We start from the raw sequence: 25410 nt of genomic DNA on the forward strand, positions 1-25410 counted from the left end.
ATCACTTCTCTTCTGGGGCAAACACTGCACCAACAAAGCGAAGGAAACGTATGTATAACCCTGGGACAGCATTAAAATTGCCATTTTATTTTAACCAGCATGAGCAAGCCACAGTCATTCACTTGTCCCAAGCAGAAACAGCAGCTCAATATCAGGCTGCAAGGCACTTACAATGGAATAACCAAGCTCCAGCCCCAGCTCAAGGCTAAACAATTACACCCAACCAGGCAGGTGGGAAACCGTAACACTTTAAAAAAACATAGCCTTTAATTTTCTTTCAAATTATTCTGAAATACATTTGTAAAATGAGTATTTTGAGAGTGTTATCAGTATGGAGTTTAGATGGCAAGTAGGATAAAATTACAGCCTGACACTTTTGTTTCAACTGGGGAGAGAATACGTATAATGTAGAGGATAAATGATCAAGCAATTTCTAAGTAGTAAGGCTGCATTACTATATCAACTCAAAGAGTGTAGATTCAGATGATTATCGATGCCCACTTACGACTGGTTGTCAGGGTTAAGGATTGTTTCCCAACCACCTGGAATTACAAAAAAAAAAAAAAAAAAGCTACCTCTGCAGTGGACCTTACTGCATGAGGGGGTGAGGAATAAGATTCAATACTTCAATACTTGCCTTACTCCTCGCTCTGGAGCTCTCCTTTGCTTCAAGTTACATAGTTAGTCTGGCTGAAAAAAGACAAAGTCCATCTAGTTCAACCATAAAAAAAAAAAAATTATAATCCTCACACACAGTTGATCCAGAGGAAGAAAACAAAAACCCAGCAAAGCATGATCCAATTTGCTCCTGCACGGGAAAACAAATTTCTTCCTGGTCCCCCAAGAGGCAATCAGATATTCCCTGGACAAACTTTATCTATAAATGTTAGTATCCAGTTATTTTATGTGTATCTTGGAAAAAATCCAGGCCTTTTTTAAAGCAATCTACTGAGCTGGCTAGAACCAACTCTTGAGGGAGTCTATTCTACATTTTCACAGCTCTTACTGTGAAGAAACCTTTCCGTGTTTGGAGATTAAATCTCTTTTCCTCCAGACGTAAAGAGTGCCCCCTTGTCCTCTGTGATGACATCAGGGTGAATAACGCTACACTGAGTTCACTATACGAATCACGGATGTATTTATACATGTTGATCATATCCCCCCTTAATCTCTTCTCAAGAAAGAATAAATTCAGTTCCTCTAATCTTTCCTCATAGCTGATCTCCTCCATGCCTCTTATCAGTTTAGTTGCCCTTCTCTGTACTTTCTCCAGTTCCCCAATGTTCTTTTTGTGAATTGGTGCCCAAAATTGAACTGCATATTCCAGATGAGGTGTTCCTAACGATTTGTATCTCTCTCTCTGGAGTCTATACCTCTTAATACAAGAGAGGATTTTGCTCGCTTTAGAAACCGCAGCTTGGCATTGCATGCCATTATTAAGCTTGTGATCTACCAGAACCCCCAGATCATTCCCCCATTTGTACGCCCCCTAATGTGTATGATGCATGCATATTCCTAACCCCCAAGTGCATAACTTCAATCCTCAAGTTGTGGGCAGATCCTCAGATATCCTTAGACATATCCTTTGCCAACCTCACTACTTTTTTTTTGTGACTGCTGACCTAGAGATGTTTTAAAGGATAAAGTTCACCTTTGGTCACATTTTTTTTTTGTTATGGTGGAGCATGTAACAAGTTCCCAATACTGCAGCTACTGCCCGCTGCCCCCTCCCTGTGACAGAAGTACAGGGAGACGTTTTCCGTACTAGCTGTCATTTATTAAAAACAGCACAGCTCTGCAGCACTCTGCCCACACGGCCGCATCATTCATTCACAGTGCTTTGTGAATGAACTACAGGTCCTGACAGCCTTGGCAACTGTTGGCTTGTAGTTCTCAATGAACTGCCACGGAGCGCCGTGGTAGTTCACTGAATCTTCCAGTATGGGCAAGCAGATATACTGACAGGCCTGCAGGAGACCTGCATGTCACCAGCAATCTGGTAATTGCTGGTGCAATGCTTTACAGGCATCTGCAACCAAAAATAATAAATGCACATTTTTACCAGCAAAAAAATTTGCATTTATTAATTTTAGTCAAAAGGTGAACTTAACTTTTAGGGGATAAGTTCACCTTCGGAACATGTTACATGTAAAAAGGGAGTTTGATCCTTTTTTCTCTGCCCTCTTCTTGTTGAAATGACCACCTAATACAGACTGAACCCGTGGTCACATGCTCGGTTTGGCGTGTATTGCTAGAGGGTTTTTTTTTTTTTTTACTTGGGAGAGTGCATGTGATTAGCACAGGGCCAATCAGCACTGTCCAGACAGAGGGTGTGGACTTTCACATCCTCAGAGCAGAAAGAAAACTCCTCCTACAAGCTTTAACCAGTGCTCTGCAAGACTGCTCTAACTGCTGAGAAAAGGTATTTAGGAGTTTATATTTACTAAAATAATTGCATTTTCATGTTGTGTGTACTGTGGGAGACCAGATATAGTGAATGCAGGGTCCTGAGTTTCGTATCGCTTTAAATACACTTAAGGTGCTGCATCACTCCCATCCTCTGCATGCCTCAAAGCTCCCATTCTCTGCTCTGCATAATCCAACAGCCCAAAGTTGACATGAAGAATGGTGGGACAGCAGTAGCTGTCAAATCAAATAGAAAGCTGTGGCCTGGCAGCGGTTGAGAACCCCCTCTAACTTGCCTTTTAACAGCAACCGGTTGGGTACTCCCAACTCACAGTAAATTACCTCCCCAAACTGGCTGGACCAAGTAGCGGTCATGTCTACAGGTTAGACTTAACCTACGTACACATGGGCCAAATATTGGGCATTTAGGCCAGTTCAACAGAAACCGACATTCGGCCCGTGTGTACAGCAACCGGTCCAGCTTCTGTCAGAAGGGGCATGACCGAAAAAGGTCTGCCGATCGCCATCTGATCAGCACTCTCAGCCAATGGCTAATAGCGCTGACCAGTGTGTTCTCGTGGTTGGGGGTTCTGGGGGGCAGTCCCCGTCAGAAAACAATAGCACAGCAGGGGAGATCACTGACCGCTTCGCTCTAATAACACAGCTTGTGTTAAGCCTCACACATAACAAGATGTTTTCCTTTCACCCCACAGGGATGAATGAGAAAAAAAAACTGACAGATCCCTGTAGTAAGTTTTAATACAGTGATCTCCCCAGCTGTGCTATTGTGTTCTACCAGGGGGACTGCCAACACCAAAAACACACCGGTCAGCGCCCTCAGCCATTGGCTTCTGTCACACCGGCTGCCGCACACACGGGCTGTATGTTGGCTGGTTTCTGTTGAACCGCCCAATAGTAAAGCGATCTGTCAGTTACAGTGTGTACGAGGCTTTACCTCACATGATTGGCAGGTTAAGGATTATGGTCAGTCTAAGGGTCAGGTTAAAAGGAATCCAGCACCACAAAAAATCCCTGCACACTACCAGTGCCAGGTTCCAGACTCCAAAATAGAATGCATCTCTCTAGATGAAACTAGGACTGCTTGCATGTTTGTACTCTGAGCAGAGTGGATAAAAACCAATTATTTAAAATATGTCTATTAAAATCGGATTTTTTTTTTATTTAAATCAGATTTTTTTGATTTTTTATCAAATTTATTTTAATAAAATGCTTTTGGAGTACAAATCTAAAGATAATTTTCTATTTAAGATACATTAATAATTTAGTTTATTCAGCATGAAATGGAGCTTAGTTTTGCAGCATGAGGCTGTATATTCTGCAATCTTTACATTTTTGGTAAACTCATTCAATGAATCCAAGCTCTGCAAGCCGAGATAACATGCACTGCATTGATGCACTCACACAATTTCACAGTAACCATGAGAAAAAACATGAAATAAAAGAATTTGAGTAGTTCTCCAGCTATGTGTGATTAACGTAAAATCGGTTCCGATACTGCTGTTTAACTAACCTGACAGCTTATTATTCTAAAAAGGAAACCATTTGGTTTGCAAATATTAAAGATTCTAACAGCAAGAATGAGTCGGATTCCTTACATTTAAAGAGCACCTGTCATTTTAGATCCATCATGGCAGCACCTGTTAGTGAACATCCACTCAACTGCTGCCGCCATATCCCTCACCCTGTTGTGTCCCTGAAGCCCCATTAAGGTGAATGGGACTGTTGGTGAGTCAACAGCAGGTCAGAGAAGAAGCCACTGCGGGACAGAGATGACTTGATTTAAATCAAATCCACCCTTGGTCTGAGTAGTAAAAAACCAAAAAAAAAACCCCAAAAGTTCCATATATGTACCTCACAAAACATTAATTTACATACATACATAAAACGCATTATAACAAAAAACACAACAGTTGGGAGAAACACACAGGTTGCTATTGTGTATCTGCTTTTCAAAATGTTGTCTGGCTTTCTCTGATTTTATTGACTCAGAACAGAGTGCTGCATGTGAAGTCTGACCAAAGTCAGAAATCCAGACACTAGCAGGCAACTAGGATTTTCAGGAGAGCTCAGCAAAAAAAACAAAGGACATTGTTCGCCAAGTACAGGCCTCATTTAAGCCCAGGTTTACACTTGTGCAGGCAGCATGACCTGCATTTGAATAGGCTGTCCTATCTGTGTTTACAGAAAAAAAAGTGCATACAGCTTTTTAACCTCTTCATACCGACAGTACGCAAATATTTGGCCTCTTGGCGGTCGAGCCTTGATGACGAGCGGCCGCATATTTGCGTACCATTTGTAAAAAAAACACGCTGAGAGCACGCAGTGTGCACATATCAGCATCCCACGGAAAGGTCCTGATCTCTCCTTGCGATCAGGACCTTTCCGATCATGTGACTGCCATGATAGCAAATCACGGTGGTGACATGACCCTAAACCCCACCCCCGCCTCTCAGCGTCAGAAACCCCCTTAAAAGGCCTGGAGGCGCCAGTGTGAAGTAGTTAAAAATGAAACCTGAAGGGAAATTGCATGGTCTTTTTTGACTGAGATTTCCCTGCAGTTCCTGGAAATGCAAATGCAGGGTGAGATGCAAGGGGGTGCCATTCAGAATGGATAGCAGCCCCGCGAGTATCGTATGAGCAGTGTGATTTGCTTTTAGGTGCGGAAACAGATGTGATTCCTGCTTCTGCAACCAGCCTGCACATTGGAACCAGGGGCTCAAGGAAGCATGTGCAAAACCTATACAAAAATCTCAGCCTCATGCACAATGAATATTTTTGCTCTCTCTCCTAGATGCCTTTCCTCCTGCCATCAATATTTTGGAAAAAAAAATGCTTGACACTTGTAAATGTGTGTAACATGTTTAGGCGTATCATTGGCCGGTAATTAATTTAAATGATCAGAATAATAATTTATTCTGGCCATTGATATTTATTTCAGGTACTTATATAGCGCCGTCAATTTTACACAGCGCTTTTACATATATATTGTACATTCACATCAGTCCCTAACCCTCAAGGGGTGTACAATGCAAGGTCCCTAACTCACATCCGTATACAAGGGCCAATTTTAGACAGGATCAAATTAACCTACTAGCATGTCTTTGGAGTGTGGAAGGAAACCAGAATACCTGGAGGAAACCCACGTAGGCACAGGGAGAACATGCAAACTCCAGGCAGGAGGTGCCGTTGCTGGGATTCGAACCAACGACGCGAGTACTGTCAGGCAGAAGTGCTAACCATTTGATATGAACAAAATACTCAAGCACTAAACTCGCCAAACGCTTAGGCGCATTTAGACACGTTTTGGTGCATCAAGCATTTTTTCCTGCCAAAACGCTGCTGGCTCCTGAAAGCACTAGCAGTGTTTTTTTTCTGCCACTAAACACCTATGTGAGCATGGACACACAGGCTTACATGCAGGAGTGTTTAAAGGCAAAAAAATATGCTAGAGCATTTTCAAAAGTAGAGCAGCGTCAAAAATGTTCAGTGTACATGAGCCCTGCCGTCATTTCTTGCTGACTTTTGAGCAGAATGATAAATCCTGTAACTAAGCACCTTGGAAACTCGTATGTGAGCTGATGGAAAAAAATGGCTGTCATCATACCATTTCAGAAAGGCACTTAGTGCTGTGATGGTGCATTTTAATTGATTATATATTTGTCCTTGCTCCAGCAGCTAAAAAAAAATGCCAATATCATTGGTTCCCCATTTCTGAAGACTGGTCCTGCTAACAGAAAATCAGCCTGCAAACTCTTGGCTGTCATTACTTCCTGCTTACCAAGAAAAATCTGCTCCTGGGAGACATTGAATATGTAGCATGATGCAGAGCAGGTTTCCTACCTCCAAGTAGCATCCTCTAGTGGTGACCAAGAACAGATTATATACACCAAGAATGGATGCAAACACAGGGCCAGGCCGGAAACACAGGTTTTCTTCAGGAACGCCATAGGACTATACTAGTAGCTGATTCACATAGAAGGGAAAATGCATGTTTAAATTTCTCACATTTTGTTGAAGAATGTCATTTTGCTTCACTTTATGTAAGCCATTTACAAGCCTATTCTGCCAGTAGAGGCTATGGAGTTCTGTAGATCACTCAGTAAAAAACACACATGTATATTTTTAAAAAACGAAAGTACAACTGACTAATATCAGACAAAATAAATTTGTCCAAATTCTGTGCCGTAGACTTCAAAGCCCTTCTACAATATTGATCATTGGCATTCTTGTGTTGCAAGAACACATGCTGGCAAAAAAAAAAAAAAACTACACAGCATGAACTTTCTTTTATAATGTCAAATATATGGCTCAATAACAGATATTAGAAATGTGGGGAATATAAATGATATAATCTGAATAAATGATAAAGTATAAAATGAGTATACGTTTACAGAGCTGAAACAAAGCAGCCCTACCAGGTCCATGGAGCAGTCTAAAAAGACATAGTAGGACCTAAATGGTATGATCTAATGCACAGCAAAAAGCAGCCAAAAGGGACCACATACCTACTGAAATGGAGGTAACAAACCAAACCAGTAGAACTGACTGTAATCATAATAAAACAAATAGAAAAAAGTAAAGTACCTTAAAAAAAATGTATAGATGATAGGTCAAATGTAAAACTGTTACGGGATTTACCCAGAGTAATCCATGAAGGAAATGAACAGATGAACATATACAGTACACACCTTTCATTATCAATGTGGAAAGCATGCAATCTCTAATGTAGTGCTGACGCTTTGTGCATTAAAGTTTAATTGCAGCCCAGTGTGGTTCTATGCATTAGACTGCCATTGACAGTACACCTCTACAGTTCAGTCAGCTTCCAGTGCCTCTGATCACAGAAGGGACTGATGAAATAAGGGGTGCCCCCTGGACTTTTCAAAGTCAAATGAGGAATGTCTCCTTCAGCACATACTGGAGATGTCTGAGCAGGAACAATGCGGCAGATTGTAGACAGGTGTGGGCTGTCCTGCCTGGAATAAAGTCCGATTGCTGAGCTCTCCATCCTCCTGAGGATGATGGGGAATGCGGAGCCCGCAGTGTTGAGTGCAGCCTCAGCTTTCAGGCTGTATTATGTCACACTACTCAGCAGTCCATGGATCGGGGATGTGGGATCTCCCAAGTTTTATGACATAAAAGCGACTAGAAGAGTGGCTCTGGTTATAGAAGGAATGGATGACTGGATGATGGGGGAAGGGATGAAGAACAGGGCGCTGATGCTGCAGAATTTGTGCAGAGCAAAAACTAAGCAAATTGTTCAGATGGAAAAAGGGAGGGCAAACCGCAGAGCCAGGACACGCCCAGTCTGATTAACCGTGTCAGCGCCAAAGATCTGCAGTACGGCCCCCCACCACCCCGACATTAACACCTTTAATGCTTACACAGACAGGGATAGAAAACAAAGCCGGGTACACAAGGGCTGCCAGACAGCATGCATTCCCCCAGCACAGCGCCCGGCTCGTCCTCCTCCCGGGGTTGTCATTGCCGGCTTTACCTGTGTGTGGAGTTTCTTGTCCTGCCTGTGTGTCTCCCCCGGTTATCTGCAACTCTGTCTGCAGTAGTACAGAGACACGCGTGCTCCTTCCTCTCCCCTCCCTCTCTTCCTTCTCCTAATTCCTATTCCTCCCACGTCTCCCTGCATCCTGCTTCCCATTGGTCAGTGCCGGCATCCTAATGTGCTAAACTACTTCCACTGGGATCAGCACTGACCCAGATGGTACACAAGGAAATCATTCACCTTTACCGATTATTGTCTTTCTGAGTGCGAGTGGACGGTCCCTGACCAGGACCAGCTAGAATAAACAATCTGGGACCGAGTGCCCAGACCGAGAACCTCTTTCCTCTATGCCGCTATTGGTTATCTGAGTCATGCAGTCAGTGAGCTGGACTCCATGCATGGAAATAAAACCTAAACAGCCTACAGCTGGCCATTCATGAATACAAAAGCAAATGACAAATCCAGTCGGTAGAAGAATCGTACAATATTCGTGTGGTTAGTGTGCTTGCTGCAACAGCCAGATTCCATTTCAGGAGCAAATACGAACAAACGTTGGAATGTTTAATTTTTTTTAACAGGTGAAATGCACATGAGCAGCAGGGATAGTAGTAGAAATTGGTCAACAAAACAACGCTTAATCTTGAAAAAATGTTGAGGTTCGCTGGAAAATTTAAATACAATGAATGTCAGAAAAAAGGACCTTTTCAATTTTTTTTTTGATATTCGTTCAATTTTCCACTTAACTATAGCCAGCTTAAAGCCGACTACATGTTGCGGGAAAGAAAAATCACTCCATTCTCCCATCAACACAGTGATGAATAGGGAATCCCTCCCATGGAGCCATTGTGTTCTCCCAGCACGGGGGGAAAGGTGGAGCTATCCCTGCCAAGAGTACACAGTGACTACTGCTAGCAATAATCAAATGTAAAATCCAGCAGCCTGGTTGTACCCAACTTGATCAAATCGATCAACTTCTGGATCTCGCCCTGTCCTGGCTGAACTGGCCAAGATTTGAACTGCCTATTGCCGGCTTAAAGCGGAACTCCACCCAAAAGGAGAAGTTCCGCTTTAAAGATTAGTCCCCCCGCTCCCCTTTAAGGATTGGCACCTTTGGGGAGCAGAGGGGTAACGGGTACCCGAATTTGACAGGTACCTGTTCCTACTTCTGCTGCGATTGCCTAGGCGATCGGAAACAGTAGTCCTACCCTCCCTCCCCGATGTCTTATGGGACACGTGACAGGTCTCAGAAGATGATGGGGCCATTCAGGAAGCACAGCGCTATTCGCACATGGGCAGTGGGCACCCGGCTGTGAAGCCGAAAGCTGTCACAGCCGGGTGCCCACACTGAAGATGCCGGCGCCTGGAATACAGGACAGCCAGTGAAACGGGCTGTGGCGGGGGCAACGTAGGATCGTGGGACAGGTGAATGGCTGTTTTTTTTAAAAGTCAGCAGCTACAGTTTTTGTAGCTGCTGACTTTTATTTTTTTACAGAGTGAGTGGAACTCCGCTTTAAGGCTCAATCAAAGATTGGGGCTGATTAATAAATTTCAAAACAGGGATACATTGTTAGAATATGTTTTCAGCACGAACCTGCATACTACAGGGCTATCCCTACACAGCAATCCTGAGCCCTGAACCTAGCTAGCTGATCACACATCACTGAGAAATCAGTGCATACAATAAGGTCCTAATTTGGATTGAACATCCCAATAATACTGGTTGTTCTTATAAGGCGCACTACAGAATGTACATGTCAATGTTTTACTTAAAAGTATAGGCAAAACTTTGTTTTAATTTTGGACAGATTAAGGGAGGGTTATAACCCGTTTATTTTTTGCCATCCTATAATGTACAGCACTGAGCAAACCTTTTAGCGACACACACACACACACACACACACACACACGATCGAAAGTTTGGGCACCCCAACTAAAAATGTGTATTAATGTGCATAAAGAAGCCAAGGAGAGATGGAAAAATCTCCAAAAGGCATCAAATTACAGATTAGACATTCTTAAAATATGTCAACAAAAGTTAGATTTTATTTCCATCATTTACACTTTCAAAATAACAGAAAACAAAAAAATGGCATCTGCAAAAGTTTGGGCACCCTGCAGAGTTAATATCTTGTACTGCCCCCTTTGGCAAGTATCACAGCTTGTAAACGCTTTTTGTAGCCAGCCAAGAGTCTTTCAATTCTTGTTTGAGGTATCTTTGCCCATTCTTCCTTACAAAAGTCTTCCAGTTCTTTGAGATTTCTGGGCTGTCTGTCACGCACTGCTCTTTTAAGGTCTATCCATAGATTTTCAATTATGTTGAGGTCAGGAGATTGTGAAGGACATGGCAAAACCTTCAGTTTACGCCTCTTGATGTAATCCCCCGTGGATTTTGAGGTGTGTTTAGGATAATTATCCATTTGTATAAGCCATCCTCTCTTTAACTTCAGCTTTTTCACAGATGGCATCAAGTTACCATCCAAAATTTGCTGAAATTTTATTGAATCCATTTTTCCTTCTACTCGTGAGATGTTCCCTGTGCCACTGGCTGCAACACAACCCCAAAGCATGATTGATCCAACCCCATGCTTAATAGTTGGACAGAGGTTCTTTTCATTAAATTCTGTGCCCCTTCTTCTCCAAACGTACCTTTGCTCATTCCGGCCAAAAAGTTCAATTTTAACCTCATCGGTCCACAGAACTTGTTTCCAAAATGCATCAGGCTTGTCTATATGTTCGTTTGCAAAGTTCAAACGATGATTTTTGTGGTGAGGACGTGGAAGAGGTTTTCTTCTGATGACTCTTCCATGAAGACCATATTTGTACAAGTATCTCTTTATAGTGGAATAGTGTACCACAACTCCAGTGTCTGCCAGATCTTTCTGGAGGGATCGTGCAGTCAAACGTGGGTTTTGAATTATTTTTCTCACAATCCTGCGAGCTGTTCTGTCTGATATTTTTCTTGGTCTTCCAGATCTTGCTTTAACTTCCACTGTTCCTGATGACTGCCATTTCTTAATTACATTCCGAACAGAGGATATTGACATCTGAAAATGCTTTGCTATCTTCTTATAGCCTTCTCCAGCTTTGTGAGCGTCAACTATTTTCAGTTTCAGTTTTCTAGACAACTGCTTAGAAGAACCCATGGTGCTGATTGTTGGGGCAAGGTCAGGAGTCTGGGCAATTAAAACCTTTGAGGTTGACATCACCTGGTCTTCTCAGACGATGATTGAGAACAATCCATGACACTGGCAGGTCTCAGCTTGGCAAAGGGGGCAGTGCATGCTATAAATTCTGCAGGGTGCCCAAACTTTTGCAGACACCTTTTTTTGTTTTCTGTTATTTTGAAAGTGTAAACGATGGAAATAAAATCTAACTTTTGTTGACATATTATAAGAATGTCTAATCTGTAATTTGATGCCTTTTGGAGATTTTTCCATCTTTCCTTGGCTTCTTTATGCACATTAATACAAATTTTTAGCTGGGGTGCCCAAACTTTCAATCCCCACTGTATATATAAATACTGTATAATAATCTGTGTCCCATTGGGGAGATATACCTACACTTCCTGTCCCATAGCCAAAACAAGAAGTGAGAAAATCTCTGCAAATTAAGGAAATTCCTTGGGGACCCCTAGGTCACCAGAACTAGCATTCCCATTTTAAAATTTTCCCCCTATTACTTTTCTGGGGACAACCCAAAATTTGGGGTTTAGTTTACTTTCACTTTTGATAATATTAAACAGAACAGAGGGTGAATTTTCCTAATGAGGGCAAAGACCGAAATAAAAACCTGACAGGTGTTCTAATCCCTCTCCATTTTTTTTTTCTTTTAGTTTTGAATAAAGTTTTGCTTTTAGTTAAACTTTAACTGCATAAGGACCACCCTATAGTACATTTACTGCTACAGGGCAGCCCCTGCGTGCAGGATCCAATCATCTCTATAGTCTAAGAAATCAGAAGCTACGAGTATTTCATCACTTCAGTTTCGCAGGATATAAACAGCGCCATTTGTAAATTGGGAAAGCATCTGATCACACCAATCTTAAATAATCTTAAATAATGTAAGGACAGAGGAGATATCTAGAGTCTGATAGACCCCAGATTTCTCAAAAAAGAATATATGACAATGCCCATTGAAGTTATAGGGGATATTTGCATTTCCTGTTATAGCATTAAAAGTGATTGAAAAAAAAAAAAAAATGAAGGGGACAGTGTAAAAATAATAAAAAAAATCAAAATAACAAAAAAAAAAAAAAAAACCCTTGCCCCCCCGCGCGCAGCTGCATGCGTGAGTGTTGACCCCGTGCCAGTATGTAAACAGCAGTTGCACCATGCATGTGAGGTATTGCCACAAATGTCAGATCAAGAGCAGTAATTCTAGCACTAGACCTCCTCTGTAACTATAAAAAGGTAGCTTGTAAAGCATTGCCTATAGTGGATATTAAAAATGTATGCAGTTTGTCGCCATTGCACGGGGCATGCACAGTTTTAACCCCCTTCCTGTCCAGGCCATTTTTCAGGTTTCAGCGCTCTCACACTTTGAAAGACAATTGCGCGGTCATACAACACTGTACCCAAACTAAAATTTTAGCATTTTCTTCACACAGCTAGCGCTTTCTTTTGGTGGTATTTAATCAACACTGGGGGTTTATATTATTTGCTAAATTACCAAGAAGAAAAAAAAATTTTGGAAGAAAAAAAAAAAAAAACACGTTTTTCTTTGTTTCGGTTATAAAAGTTTGCAAATAAATAATTGTTCTTCATAAATTTAGGCCAAGATGTATTCTACTACATGTCTTTGGTGAAAATAACCCAAATTAGGATGTATTATTTAGTTTGTAGGTGAGTTATAGAGTTCACAAACTATGGTATAGATCTGAATATTGATCAATCCTGAAGTACTGACAGCCAATCTAATTTCTTGAGGTCCAAGAATGTCAGAACAGTACAGATATCCCCCAAATGACCACTTTTTGCAAAGTAGACAGTCCAACGTATAAGAGGCATGGCGAGTTTTTTGAAGTTGTAATTTGTCATAATTTTTTGGAAAATGAAAAAAATTTTCACAATTTTTTTTTTTTTTTTACATACTGTCACCAGTGCAGTACAGCATCATCATATAACTGACATGGTAGTGATCAGGACACTGGTGACAGTGCGCAAAAAAATTTTTTTCTTTTTTTAATAGTTTTAATTTTTTTTTACATTTTTTCTCTTTTTTTAAGATTTGTTTTTCATATATCACTATGCCCAAAGTAGTATAATGTTACCATAGTAACATTGTACTACTTTGGGGAAGTGATCAGTATTTTTTTTTTTTCTCTCTTTACACAATTTGCTTATAGCAAAGAATTACTTTGCTATAAGCAAGCATTTAACTGAATGACATTGATTCATTCAGGGGTTTTTTTTTTGTGCTTAGCTGTGATTTAGTCACGGCTAATCACAGACACAGCTGGGCTGTGATTGGCCCAGCTTGTGCATGTGATCCCTGTGACCATTCACAGCTACACACACTAGCATACAATGGATGGCATGAAAGGAAGCCATCCATTGTATATAACTGTTATGTGACCTGTTGCGATTCGTCACAGCACGTCACGTGGTACTGGAAATGGGGCCGGTACACAGATCTGTCATCGGCCGTGTCGAGAGTACACGGCCAGTGACAGATAGCGTCGCAGGGTGGCCCTGTGGGCACTGCGCATGCCTGAAAGGACGCCATATGGCAACTGGTTAAAGCATGTCATGTTTGGTATCTATTTACTCAGCATAGCATCTTTTATAAGTTACCAAATAATTGACCAATATACTGTGTTTTTGTGCATTTAAATATTTTTTTTTAAATTGGCGTTTGAAAAAAAAAAAAAAATTGCTGCGCGAGCACTATGTGACATAAAAAATAGCAGCACCCACCATTTTATTCACTGGGCTGTCTGCTTTTAACCGTTTCAATACCGTGCAATTTTACACCTTCCTGCCCAGGCAATTTTTCAGGTTTCAGCACTCTCACACTTTGAATGACAATTGCGCGGTCATACAACACTGTACCCAAACTAAAATTTTATCATTTTCTTCACACAACTAGAGCTTTCTTTTGGTGGTATTTAATCACCGCTGGGGTTTTTATTTTTTGCTAAATTAACAAAAAAAGACCAAAAATTTTGAAAAAAAACACATTTTTCTTTGTTTCTGTTATAAAAGTTTACAAATAAATAATTGTTCTTCATAAATTTAGGCCGAGATGTATTCTGCTACATGTCTTTGGTGAAAATAACCCAAATTAGGATGTATTTTTTAGTTTGTAGGAAAGTTATAGAGTTCACAAACTATGGTATAGATCTGAATATTGATCAATCCTGAAGTACTGACAGCCAATCTAATTTCTTGAGGTCCAAGAATGTCAGAACAGTACAGATATCCCCCAAATGACCCCTTTTTGCAGAGTAGACAGTCCGACGTACTTCATAAGAGGCATGGCGAGTTTTTTGAAGTTGTATTTTTTTGTCATAATTTTTCGGAAAATGAAAAAATTAAAAAAATTATTTTCACTATTGTCACCAGTGCAGTACAGCGTCATCATATAACTGGCATGGCGGTGAACAGGGACACTGACTGGTGACAGTATGAAAAAAAATATATATTTTTTTTTAATTTTTTTTTATATTTAATTTTTTATTAATTTTTTTTTTTTTTTTTTTTTAAAGATTTTTTTTCATATTTTACTATGACCAAAGTAGTACAATGTTACCATAGTAACATTGTACTACTTTGGGGAAGTGATCAGTATTTTTTTTTTTACACAATTTGCTTATAGCAAAGAATTACTTTGCTATAAGCAAGCATTTACCTGAATGAAATCGATTCATTCAGCTTTTTTTTTTTTTTTTTGTGCTTAGCTGTGATTTGGTCACAGCTAATCACATGACATGTGCATGTGATTAGCTGTGACCATTCACAGCTAGGCACTCGTATACAATGGATGGCCTCATGAATGAAGCCATCCATTGTATACAACTGTCATGTGACCTGCTGTGATTGGTCACAGCAGGTCACATGGTACCAGCAACGGGAGCCGATACTCGGATCTGTCATCGGCCGTGTCCGAGGTGCACGGCCGGTGACAGAACGCACTGCTGCGCCGCTCTGCATTAGCGCAAACTGCGCATGTGCGGGAGCACGCCAAATGGCGTGCACCCGGAGTGCAGAGACACATTTGAAGCCGCCAAACGGCCATTGGCCGGGCGGCTAATGGTTAAAATATATATAATGTTTGGGGGTTCAAAGTAATTTCCTAGCAAAAATACTGATTTTCTTCATGTGAACAAAAAGGCTTGGTCTTCAGGTGGTTAGAAGAGTGAGTGATGAGTAGCATAAACTTCTAATGCTGGGCATAAAATGCCTCACCCCCCAAAATGACATGTAGAGTCAATAGAAGAATTTCTTTTACCACAAGTTTTTGGAAAATGACAAAACAATTTTTTTTTCTTTTTTTTTTTGTTACACAAAATTGTCACTTAATTTATTGCTCACACGTGCCATGTGGAATTATTCCCCAAAATACATTTTGCTACTTCTCCCAAGTATAAAGATGCCACATGTGAGAGACTTTTTGGCAGTCTAGCCAAGTACAGGACCCCACAATCCAATAAGCACCTTCAAGCTTTTAAAGGCCTGTCACGTGTCCCCATAGTCTTGTGGGACACGTGACAGGTCCCAGAAGACTACAGGTGTCCATTCACAAAGCGCAGCGCTTCCTGCGCATGCGCAGTGGGCACCCGGCTGTGAAGCCGCAAGCTGTCACAGCCGGGTGCCCACACTGAAGATGCTGGGGAGAGAAGATGGCCAGTGAAGGCAGGACACAGCTGAACCAAGGAAGAGGTAGGGGCAGGTTCTTCTGCACAGTAGAGCCGAGCGGCTGACCAAGTATTCTAACACGGCAGCGGCGGGAATACCGGGCTGGCCACTCCATATGAGACACAGACATGTTCCCCCATTTTCTATCAAATTTCTTGGTATTTTTATGAAGGATACAGGCGAGTCTATCATTATCCATAATCCAGTTGAGCTTAGCTTTGACACAGTCAAGTCAATATTTGGCAATAGTGATTCTTGCTGCCAAAAACGTGATTCATTTCATTGACTTTAGCAACCTCATCTGGAAGTTTCTGAAAAAGGGCCGATTCCCGAGATCTGCAAATAGTCACACCCGTCACTGAATAAACAAAATTAAACATCCAAATCCAAAAATCTGGTCACTACAGGGCAATGCCACCAGATATGTTGCATAGTTCCCAGTTGGCCACCATGCCGAAAACAAGTAGGCGATGAGGACGGGTGCATTTTCGAAACGTGAGTGGGAACCTCTTGTAGTTAGCTTCTATTAATGTTGTATTAATAGAGACTTTGGACAGAGCATAAGCAATATCGTGCCATTCAGACAATTCAAAAGTGAGGATCAGATCTCATTCCCACTGAGTCTTATAGGGGAGCTTGGATATCGGATCAGTGAGAGATGCATACACCGTAGACACTCTGCCACTTGGAAATTTCCGGAAGGTAATGCTTTTTAATATGTTTGTGAGTATTTTATAGTTTTAATAACAACTCTGAAGGTGTAAAAGGTACTGCAAGCCTTACATTTTCATGGGTGATGGGCAGAAGGTGAATGTTTAACAAGATCTTTCTTTCTGGAGCAAGAAAACCATGAGATGTTTGGATGTGTCATTAACCATTTTAGCTCCGAATGCCGATCATCATAGATGTGAAGCAATGAGTTTTGGTGAGTCACTGAATTCACACTGAGGGAGTGGTGGTCATGAGCACTGCATTAAGAAGGAAATTATCTGAATGCATGTGGACACTATTGGTGATTCATAATACACACTGTTTTGGAAGATTTTTTTGGACTTTCATTTGTTTCTACTTTTTAAACTTTCTTACAAAAGGTTGGTAATTGGATATAGTTTGATTCAATTGTATATTATTATTATACAGGATTTATATAGTGCCAACGGTTTGCTCAGCGCTTTACATTAAAGTGGGAGACAATACAGTAACAATACAAGAGGGATTAGAGGGCCCTGCTCCTTGGAGCTTACAATCTAGGAGGGCAGGGTGAGGGGTACAGTAAGTAGTCACTGTGGGGGATGGAGTGGTTGGAAGAGTAGAGGATACCAGAGTTAGCAGAGGGTGGGATAGGCTTTCTTGAAGAGAAAGGTTTTCAGTGAACGCCAAAAGGCAAGTAGAATAGGTGATAATCTGATAGATTGGGGTAGGGAGTTCCAGAGGATGGGTGACGCCCTGGAGAAGTCTTGGAGATGAGCATGGGAGGAGGAGATAAGGGAGCTAGAGAGTAAGAGGTCTTGTGAGGAGCGGAGCGTACAGTTTGGGTGATATTTAGAGATAAGATCGGTTATGTAAGTTGGGGCAGTGTTGTGGATGGCTTTATATGTCATAGTCAGAGTTTTGAATTTTATCCGTTGGGCAACTGGGAGCCAGTGGAGGGACTGGCAGAGAGGGGTGGCGGATACGGAACGGTTAGAGAGGTGGATGAGTCTGGCAGCAGCGTTCATGATAGACTGAAGGGGGGATAGTCTACAATGAGGTAGGCCAATGAGGAGGGAGTTACAGTAGTCGAGGCGTGATATGACAAGGGAGTGAATGAGTTGCTTAATGGTTTCTGGGGTTAGGAACGGTCGTATCTTGGAGATGTTGCGGAGGTGAAGTCTACATGATTTTGTCAGCGATTGGGTCTGGGGCTGGAAGGACAGATGGGAGTCTAGGATTACCCCTAGTACCCTGGCGTGAGGGGATGGACTGAGAATGGTGTTAGCGATAGTTATGGTGAAGTCAGTGGGGGTAGCGCAGACAGGGAGGAATACTAGGGGTTCAGTTTTGGAGAGGTTGAGTTTGAGGAAGTGGAGTGCCATCCAGGCCGATATGTCACTTAGTAGGCTAGCGATACGGGTGGAAACTGGTGGGGTGAGGTGAGGGGTAGACAGATAGATTTGCGTGTCATCAGCATAGAGATAGTAGTTGAAGCCGTGGGAGTTTATCAAGTGACCAAGGGAGGAGGTGTAGATGGAGAAGAGAAGGGGTCAAAGGACAGAACTTTGGGGGACCCCTACAGAGAGAGGGAGTGAGGAAGAGGTGGCAGCGTTATAGGTAACACTGAAGGAGCGCTGTGATAGATTGGAGAACCAGGAGAGAGCGGAGTCGCTGAGGCCCAAAGAGTGTAGTTTTTTGAGGAGGAGGGGATGGTCAACCATGTCAAAAGCCGAGGACAGGTCAAGTAGTAGGAGTATTGAATAGTGGCCGTTGGTTTTTGCAGTTAGTAGGTCATTAGAGAGCTTTAGTAGGGCAGTTTTGGTGCAGTGTAGGGGGCGAAAGCCAGTCTGTAGGGGGTCGAAAAGGTTGTTGACAGTGAGGTGGGAGCTCAGATAATTGTAGACTAAGAGTTCTAGGAGTTTAGAGGTAAATGGGAGCAGGGAGATGGGTCTAAGGTTGTTCAGGTTGGTGGGGTCTAGGGAGGGTTTCTTAAGTATGGGAGTGATGTGCGCGTGCTTCAGAGGGGAGGGGAATGTACCTATAGAGAGGGAGAGAATGAAGATGTGACTGAGGGAGCATAGGATGGAAGAGGAGGGTGACCAAAGGAGTTGTGAGGGGACAGGGTCCAGGGGGAAGGTGGTGAGGCGGGCTACTGAGAAGACCTTTATGACCTCTTCGCTGGTAGCGGGTCAAAGGAGGACAGTGTTGAGGGAGGTATGGTGTGAGGGATGCTAAGTGAGGTGGGTGTCTGTGTAGTGGCGATGTCCCTACGAATTGCGTCAATCTTGTTTTGGAAGTGGTGTGCAATCTCGTGGGCAGTGATTGAGGCGCTGGGTGGCAGTGGGGGTGGAGAAAGTAGAGAGTTAAAGGTAGAGAAGAGCCAACGAGGACTCGAAGAGAAGGTATCAATGAGGGTGACAAAGTAAGCTTGCTTGGCAGCGTGAAGGGAGGAAGTGTATTTTAGGAAGGCAGATTTATAACGGGTGAACGCTTGGTGGGATTTGGTTTTACGCCATAATCGCTCCAGCGCGCGACTGTGTCGTTTGAGATTTCAGGCGTGGTCAGTCTGCCAAGGTCAGGGCCTGATGCTTCGTGTTGTTAAGGGAGCAGGCGAGTCTAGAGCGGATGAGAGAGAGTTGTTGTAGACAGTGGTGGCCAGGTTGGGGCAGGACAGGGGGTTGATGCGGTCATAAAGCTGGTCAGTTGCAGAGTGGAAAGGAACCGGGTTTAGGTTTCGGAGATTTCTGCTGGAAATTGTCTGCAGTTTAGTGGGGTAGGTGTTGGAGGACGAGGAGACTGTAAAGGTGATGAGATCGTGATCAGAGAGGGGAAATGGGGTGTTTGAGAGGTTATAGGGAGTACAGTGGTGAGAGAAGACAAGGTCTAAGGTATTCCCGTCGGAATGAGTGGAGGACTGAATACACTGCGCTAGTTCAAAAGAAGAGGTTAAGTGGAGGAGTTGGGATGTAGCCTGGTTATTGACGTTAATAGGGATGTTGAAGTCTCTGAGGATGATAGTGGGTAGCTCGGAGGAGAGAAAGTAGGGTAGCCAGGCGGCGAAGTCGTCGAGAAAACGGGACACAGGGCCAGGAGGCCAGTAGATCACTGCAATCCTCAGGGAGATTGGAGAGAATAGCTGGATGCAGTGGGTCTCAAAAGAAGAGAAGGATAGAGAGGGAGGGTTAGGGAGGACTTGAAAGGTGCTTAGTGGTGACAGAAGTAGACCAACCCCACCTCCTATATGTATATGTATTCATATTGTATTTATATTGGAGGTATGAGGATTTGCAGTACCACCTAATGTCTGTTTATTTGATATTTTTATCAGACACTGATTTGATTTAAATTGATTTTTAAAAGGGAGGCAGCACCACACGTTATTTTTATTATTTTTGTGTGTGTTTAATATTTACACTTAGTATGCGCCTTTCTTACATTTTATTTTTACACATTTGCACATTTAAGTGTTTAGTCTGTGGCACACTGAAAATGTGTGATTTATATATTTGTGCAGTGCAGGTGTTATTCATACTTATAAAATTCACATTTGAGGGAAGGTGCAGTTTAACCTAAACTGAGACCAGGTAATTAAAAAGGCATACAAGGCTAGCACTAGAGAGGATTCTTAGTCCTGGCTGCAAACAGATATTGTTTTGTTCATTCCAGAGGCTAAGATGTCTACATTCAAAGTCTCCCCTTTCTGACCAGAGACTGCGGACACAATACAGGGGATGACCAGAGACTGCGGACACAGTACAGGGGATGACCAGAGACTGCGGACACAGTACAAGGGATGACCAGAGACTGCGGACACAGTACAGGGGATGACCAGAGACTGCGGACACAGTACAGGGGATGACCAGAGACTGCGGACACAGTACAGGGGATGACCAGAGACTGCGGACACAGTACAGGGGATGACCAGAGACTGCGGACATAGTACAGGGAAAATACCAGGGACATAGTACAGATGACCAGAGACTGCAGACAGTGCAGGGGATGACAAGAGACTGCAGACAGTAAAGAAGATGACCAGAGACTGCGGACCTTTGGGGAGGGAGGGGGAGCGGGTACCTGAATTTGACAGGTACCCGCTCCCACTTCCGCGGAGTTGTCCTTCCCTATTCTTCTTGCGCTGGCTTCTGTGACAGCCGGGTGCCCACTGCGCATGCGCGAGAAGTGCTGCGTTTTGTGAATGGCCTGGCGCCTTCTGAGACCTGTCATGTGTCCCAGAAAACACCGGACAATTCACAAAGCGCAGCGCTTCTCGCGCAGTGGGCACCCGGCAGTCACAGAAGCGGCGCGGGAAGACTGTACAGCGCTGGAGCAAAGAACAGGTAAGGTCATGCAGGAGAGAAGAGCTGAGCAGCCGGCCCGATATTCTGACATGGTGGCGGCAGAAATACTGGACCGGCCGCTTTATATTCGCTCCATAAGACGCACTGACATTTTCCCCCCTTTTTTTGGGGGGAAAAAAAGTGCATCTTATGGAGCGAAAAATACGGTATATAGAACAAATGTACAGAAAGTCCATAAGTCCAATAAAATCCGTAGCTGTGTAACCGCTTAGGTGGCAGTCATCCCAGAGTAAGCCAACTCTACAGTATGAGCATAATATGTGGAGAGAAAAAAGGAGAGAGGCGCCTTCTAAGTGCAGTGTATTACAGTTTAACCACTTGCCTAAAGGGCAATTATACCCCCTTCCTGCCCAGGCCAATTTTCAGCTTTCAGCGCAGCCACACTTTGAATGACAATTGCACGGTCATGCAACTCTGTACTCGTATGACATTTTTATAATTTTTGAGACAGATAGAGCTTTCTTTTGGTAGTATTTAATCACCTCTGGGTTTTTTATTTTTTGCTAAACAAACCAAAAACTGAAAATTTTGAAAAAAAACCCCAAAACTTTTCTTCTTTTTTTGTTATAAAATGTTGTAAATAAGTGATTTTTCTCCTTCACTGATGTGCACTAATGAGGCTGCAGTGATGGGGACTGATAGGTGGCACTGATGAGGAGGCACTGGTAGGTGGCACTGATGGGAATTGACAGGCATCACTGATGGCCACTGAAAGGCAGCACTCATATAGCACTGACAGGTGGCATTGACTGGCAGCACTGATAGGTGGCACTGAAAGGCAGCTCAGATGGGCACTGATATGTGGCACTGATGGGCACTGGCAGGTGGCATTGATGGACACTGACAGGTGGCACTGCTGAGGCTACACTTATCAGGGCACACTGATCATCAGTGCCCTGATGATCAGTGTACATGTTCCCTCCGAGTAATGCAGCTCGTGAGAGAAATGTAGAGAACCGGCATTTCCTTATTTACATGCGATCAGCTGTGACTGGACACAGCTGATCATGACTGAGCCGATGTCTTCGGCTCTTTCCGTTGATCCGCGCGGTTAGAGTGGGAGGACGTCATATGATGTCCTCCCAGAACGGGAGAACCACCTTGCGCCCGTAATTTCCTTATATGGCGGGCAGGAGGCGGTTAATAAGCCACAAATGGGAAAAAATGCACAATATTGAAGTGATTTAAAAGCCCATCAATGAAGAAAATCTCTTCTACAGGCCTGTAGAAGGAGCAGTTAGCTCTGAGCGCATAGCCTTGTTGTCTCTCTCTCTGGTTGCCGACCTTCCTCCTGTGTGACGTCACATCCACCCGGCTTGCGGTTCACGCTGGTCACAGATACTTCCGGTTCCGGCGGCAGTGTTCTGAGACTCACCATCCACAGCGCTCTGGGGCCTTCCTTACCACCTACGGCAGTCATCATCCAAATTGGACGGATCACTGCAGGACACGGATGATGGCCCCAGAGATTTTCTTCATTGATGGGCTTTTAAATCCCTTCAATATTTTGAGTTTTTTACCATTTGTGGCTTATTGAACTGTAATACACTGCACTTAGAAGGCATCTCTTTCTTTTTTCTCTCCACATATTATCCCCTGACATGTCTGTTTGAAAATGTCTGGGTAAAGGGCCTATTCACACAGGGCCATTGGACTGCGTATAATGCTGGACAGTAAGTTTCCAACCATTAGATTATGTGATTGTCTCTTTCAAGGCTGCCAGACTCCTGGTGTCCACTTGGTGGTTGAATACAGCCATGGCATTGTGTGACTGTACCCTGACTGGGCGCTCTCTCAAAAGGCAGATCCAGTGCTGCAGAGACATCCAAACTGCTCTGAGGTTCTAGGATATTGATTGGGAACTTGACTTCCACAGGTTTCCGGGAATGGAACGTCCTCTCCAGCTTGCAAGACTGGCGGCTGTTGTGATAGGGAAGGACCACCCTAATCTTAAGGCTGGCTTAAAATCCACAAAGTTCCTTGCTTAGCTGAACAGGAGCATGGGTAGGTCAAGAGAAGGAGCATGCTTGTTTCCGGTCAAAAGGATGTGTTGGAGACTTCGTAGGCAAATTGGGCAAATGGTACAGCCTCAAAAGAGATTTACAAGAAAACTTTTATAGAGAATCTCATTGTGTGCTGTCTCTTATCTCAATTCCTGAGCTTGGGCTCTGACAAAAAGAATGTACTTTTCTGGAAGGAAAACCTTTGCTTGGGATGTGTCCAGAACCAGACCGAGGTATTTCAGGTGGAGAGCAGACTGGAGAGTGGATTTCTTACGCACCCAACCAAAAGCCTGGAGCATCTAAAATCACCCTGTGGACATTTACTGACATTAGCTGGATATTATTATTATCATTACTACTTATACAGGATTTATATAGCGCCAACAGTTTGTGCAGCGCTTTACAAAATTAAGGTAGACATTACAGTTACAATACAATTTGGTACAAGAGGAAACAGAGGGCTCTGCTCATTACAGCTTACAATCTAGGAGAGGAGATGAGTTATTCAGAAGAAGGTAGTCTAGATAGCCTGTGACCTGAATGCCCTGAATTCTGAGGAGTGTAAGAAGAGGTACCAAGATCTTTGGGATGAATACCCTGGGCACAGAGGATAGGCCAATGGGCAGTGCGACAAACTGGTAGTGATGGTCTGCCACAGATTAACACAAAAAGCGCTGATGAGGTGGATAAATGGGAACATGCAGACAATCATTTTGAATGTCTACGAATGTCATGTATTCCCCTTGTCCATAGATAATTACTGACTTCGTAAATTCCATGCAAAATTTGTGAATATGAAGACATTTGTTGAGGGAGTTCAAGTCCACATTATTATTATTATTATTACTATAATACAGGATTTATATAGCACCAACAGTTTGCGCAGTGCTTTACAATATAAGAGAGATAGTACAATTACAATACATTTCAGTACAGAAGGAATAGGAGGGCCCTGCTCGTGGAGCGTACAATCTAGAGGAGGAAGAATTACCCTTGTTTTGCTTGGATACCAAGAAAAGTTTTGAAAAAAATCCACAGAGTTTGTCTATTTGGTGGTATTCGCAAATCTCCCTTGGACAAGAAATGTGTTAGGGCATTTTTCAAATATGACTGTCTTTGAGCAGTTTTTGGTTGATCTGAGAGAAGAAAATGAGAGGGGGTAAAGCTTTGAACTTTATTTTGTACCCCGCTGAAACCAATTAACCCACAGGTCTGGGACATTTTTGACCCAGAGAGGGGCAAACTGTAACAGACGTTCCCCAGTCTTAAGTGTGAGGACACCCCTTCATTGGGAAAAGTACGTTGGGGAAAACTTGCTGGGCTTTCTGATCTAAGAAGAGCTAAACTTAGGTTTCAAGTTGAAGCATGATAGAGGCTCCTGAGGAGGCTGTTTTGTGATCCTCCACTGTGGAATTAAAACCTTCCTTCCTCTTGGAGCGCATGCACAGCCGGCAGCCAAGATGGCCGCGATCTAGAGCCGCTCTGCGGCAACAGACCGGCATAAGGGACCCAGACCTCCCACACAAGCAGGACGCCTTCCACTCACATATGGGAACAATGCCACGGAGGAAAAAGGCGCCTACACAGTCTCAAAGGCTGACAGATTTCTATCCGGCCCGAGATGTCAGGACCCAAGATGGCGTTGGTCCCTTACAAAACTGACGGCCTGCTCAGTCCCCAGAGGGAACTGATTACACTCCGGACCAAAGGCTACTTACTACATTATATGAGGGAGACCAGGTGAGTCATCACCTTCCGTCACCCACAACAAGGAGCCCTGCTAAATCGAGGCCCAGGATAGAGGGACCATCATTCCCTGATACACAGGCCTCATCTTCTACTCAATATACTCCTACACAACAACTACAATCAGCTATTGAGGAATTCCCTACCTCAGATCAGCCAGTGTCAGAAGTTACAACGAAAAACATGCTTCTATCCCTCAGACACTGCATAACGATATTAATAATGTGATGACTCCCATTTCCAAGGCCTTCCACGACCACGCAAAACGCATACTACACATTAAGAACAAAATGGCAGATATGATCGTGGCCCATAATACAGACCGAGAATCTGAACTCATACAACTACATAAACAAGATAGCGGATCTAGAAGGCCGCTCAAGAAAGAGCGTAAAAATACGCGGCATACCAGAAACAATCACCCCTGACGCACTACCCGCATATCTCCAACAGCTGATAAAACAACTAATACCATCTATCAATCCAATCGAAAAACTGCAATAGACAGAATTCTAAAACCAGCATTTTTACCAACATCAATACCAAGAGATGTCCTTGCAAGAATACACTTATCACATTAAAGAAAAACTAATGGCGGCGACAAGAAATTCCGCAACCTTCCCTCCCCCAAACACAGGGATAAAACTATACGCAGACTTATCCAAAGAAACGCTCCTAAACAGGAAAAAGCTGATTCCCATAAAGAAGGCACTCAGAAGTCACAACATCAACTACCAACGGGGTTTCCCCACCAAGCTCTTTATCAAACATCAAAGCAAAACCCACGTAACTTACAATATAGACGACGGTATCAATCTCCTTAAAGA

General features: G+C 43.1%; 1 protein-coding gene across 2 annotated transcripts in view; it reads right to left on the reverse strand.

The window, feature by feature from the left end:
• The window catches only part of LOC149462017 (synaptotagmin-2-like), a 172589-nt gene that overhangs the window by 123909 nt on the left and 23270 nt on the right, over positions 1-25410 (reverse strand). Inside the window, exon 1 of one of the 2 annotated variants that reach the window (XM_089677585.1) lies at positions 7925-8034. The exons of the other annotated variant lie outside the window; for it this stretch is intronic. The gene's annotated coding sequence lies outside the window, so the exon portion shown is untranslated. Of the gene's footprint in view, positions 1-7924; positions 8035-25410 lie in introns of those variants that run through there. 2 annotated transcript variants of the gene reach the window in all.

This window comes from Staurois parvus, unplaced genomic scaffold, assembly GCF_062004578.1.
Source record: "Staurois parvus isolate SC_StPar_1 unplaced genomic scaffold, SC_StPar_1.0 ptg000188l, whole genome shotgun sequence".
NCBI lineage: Eukaryota > Metazoa > Chordata > Amphibia > Anura > Ranidae > Staurois > Staurois parvus.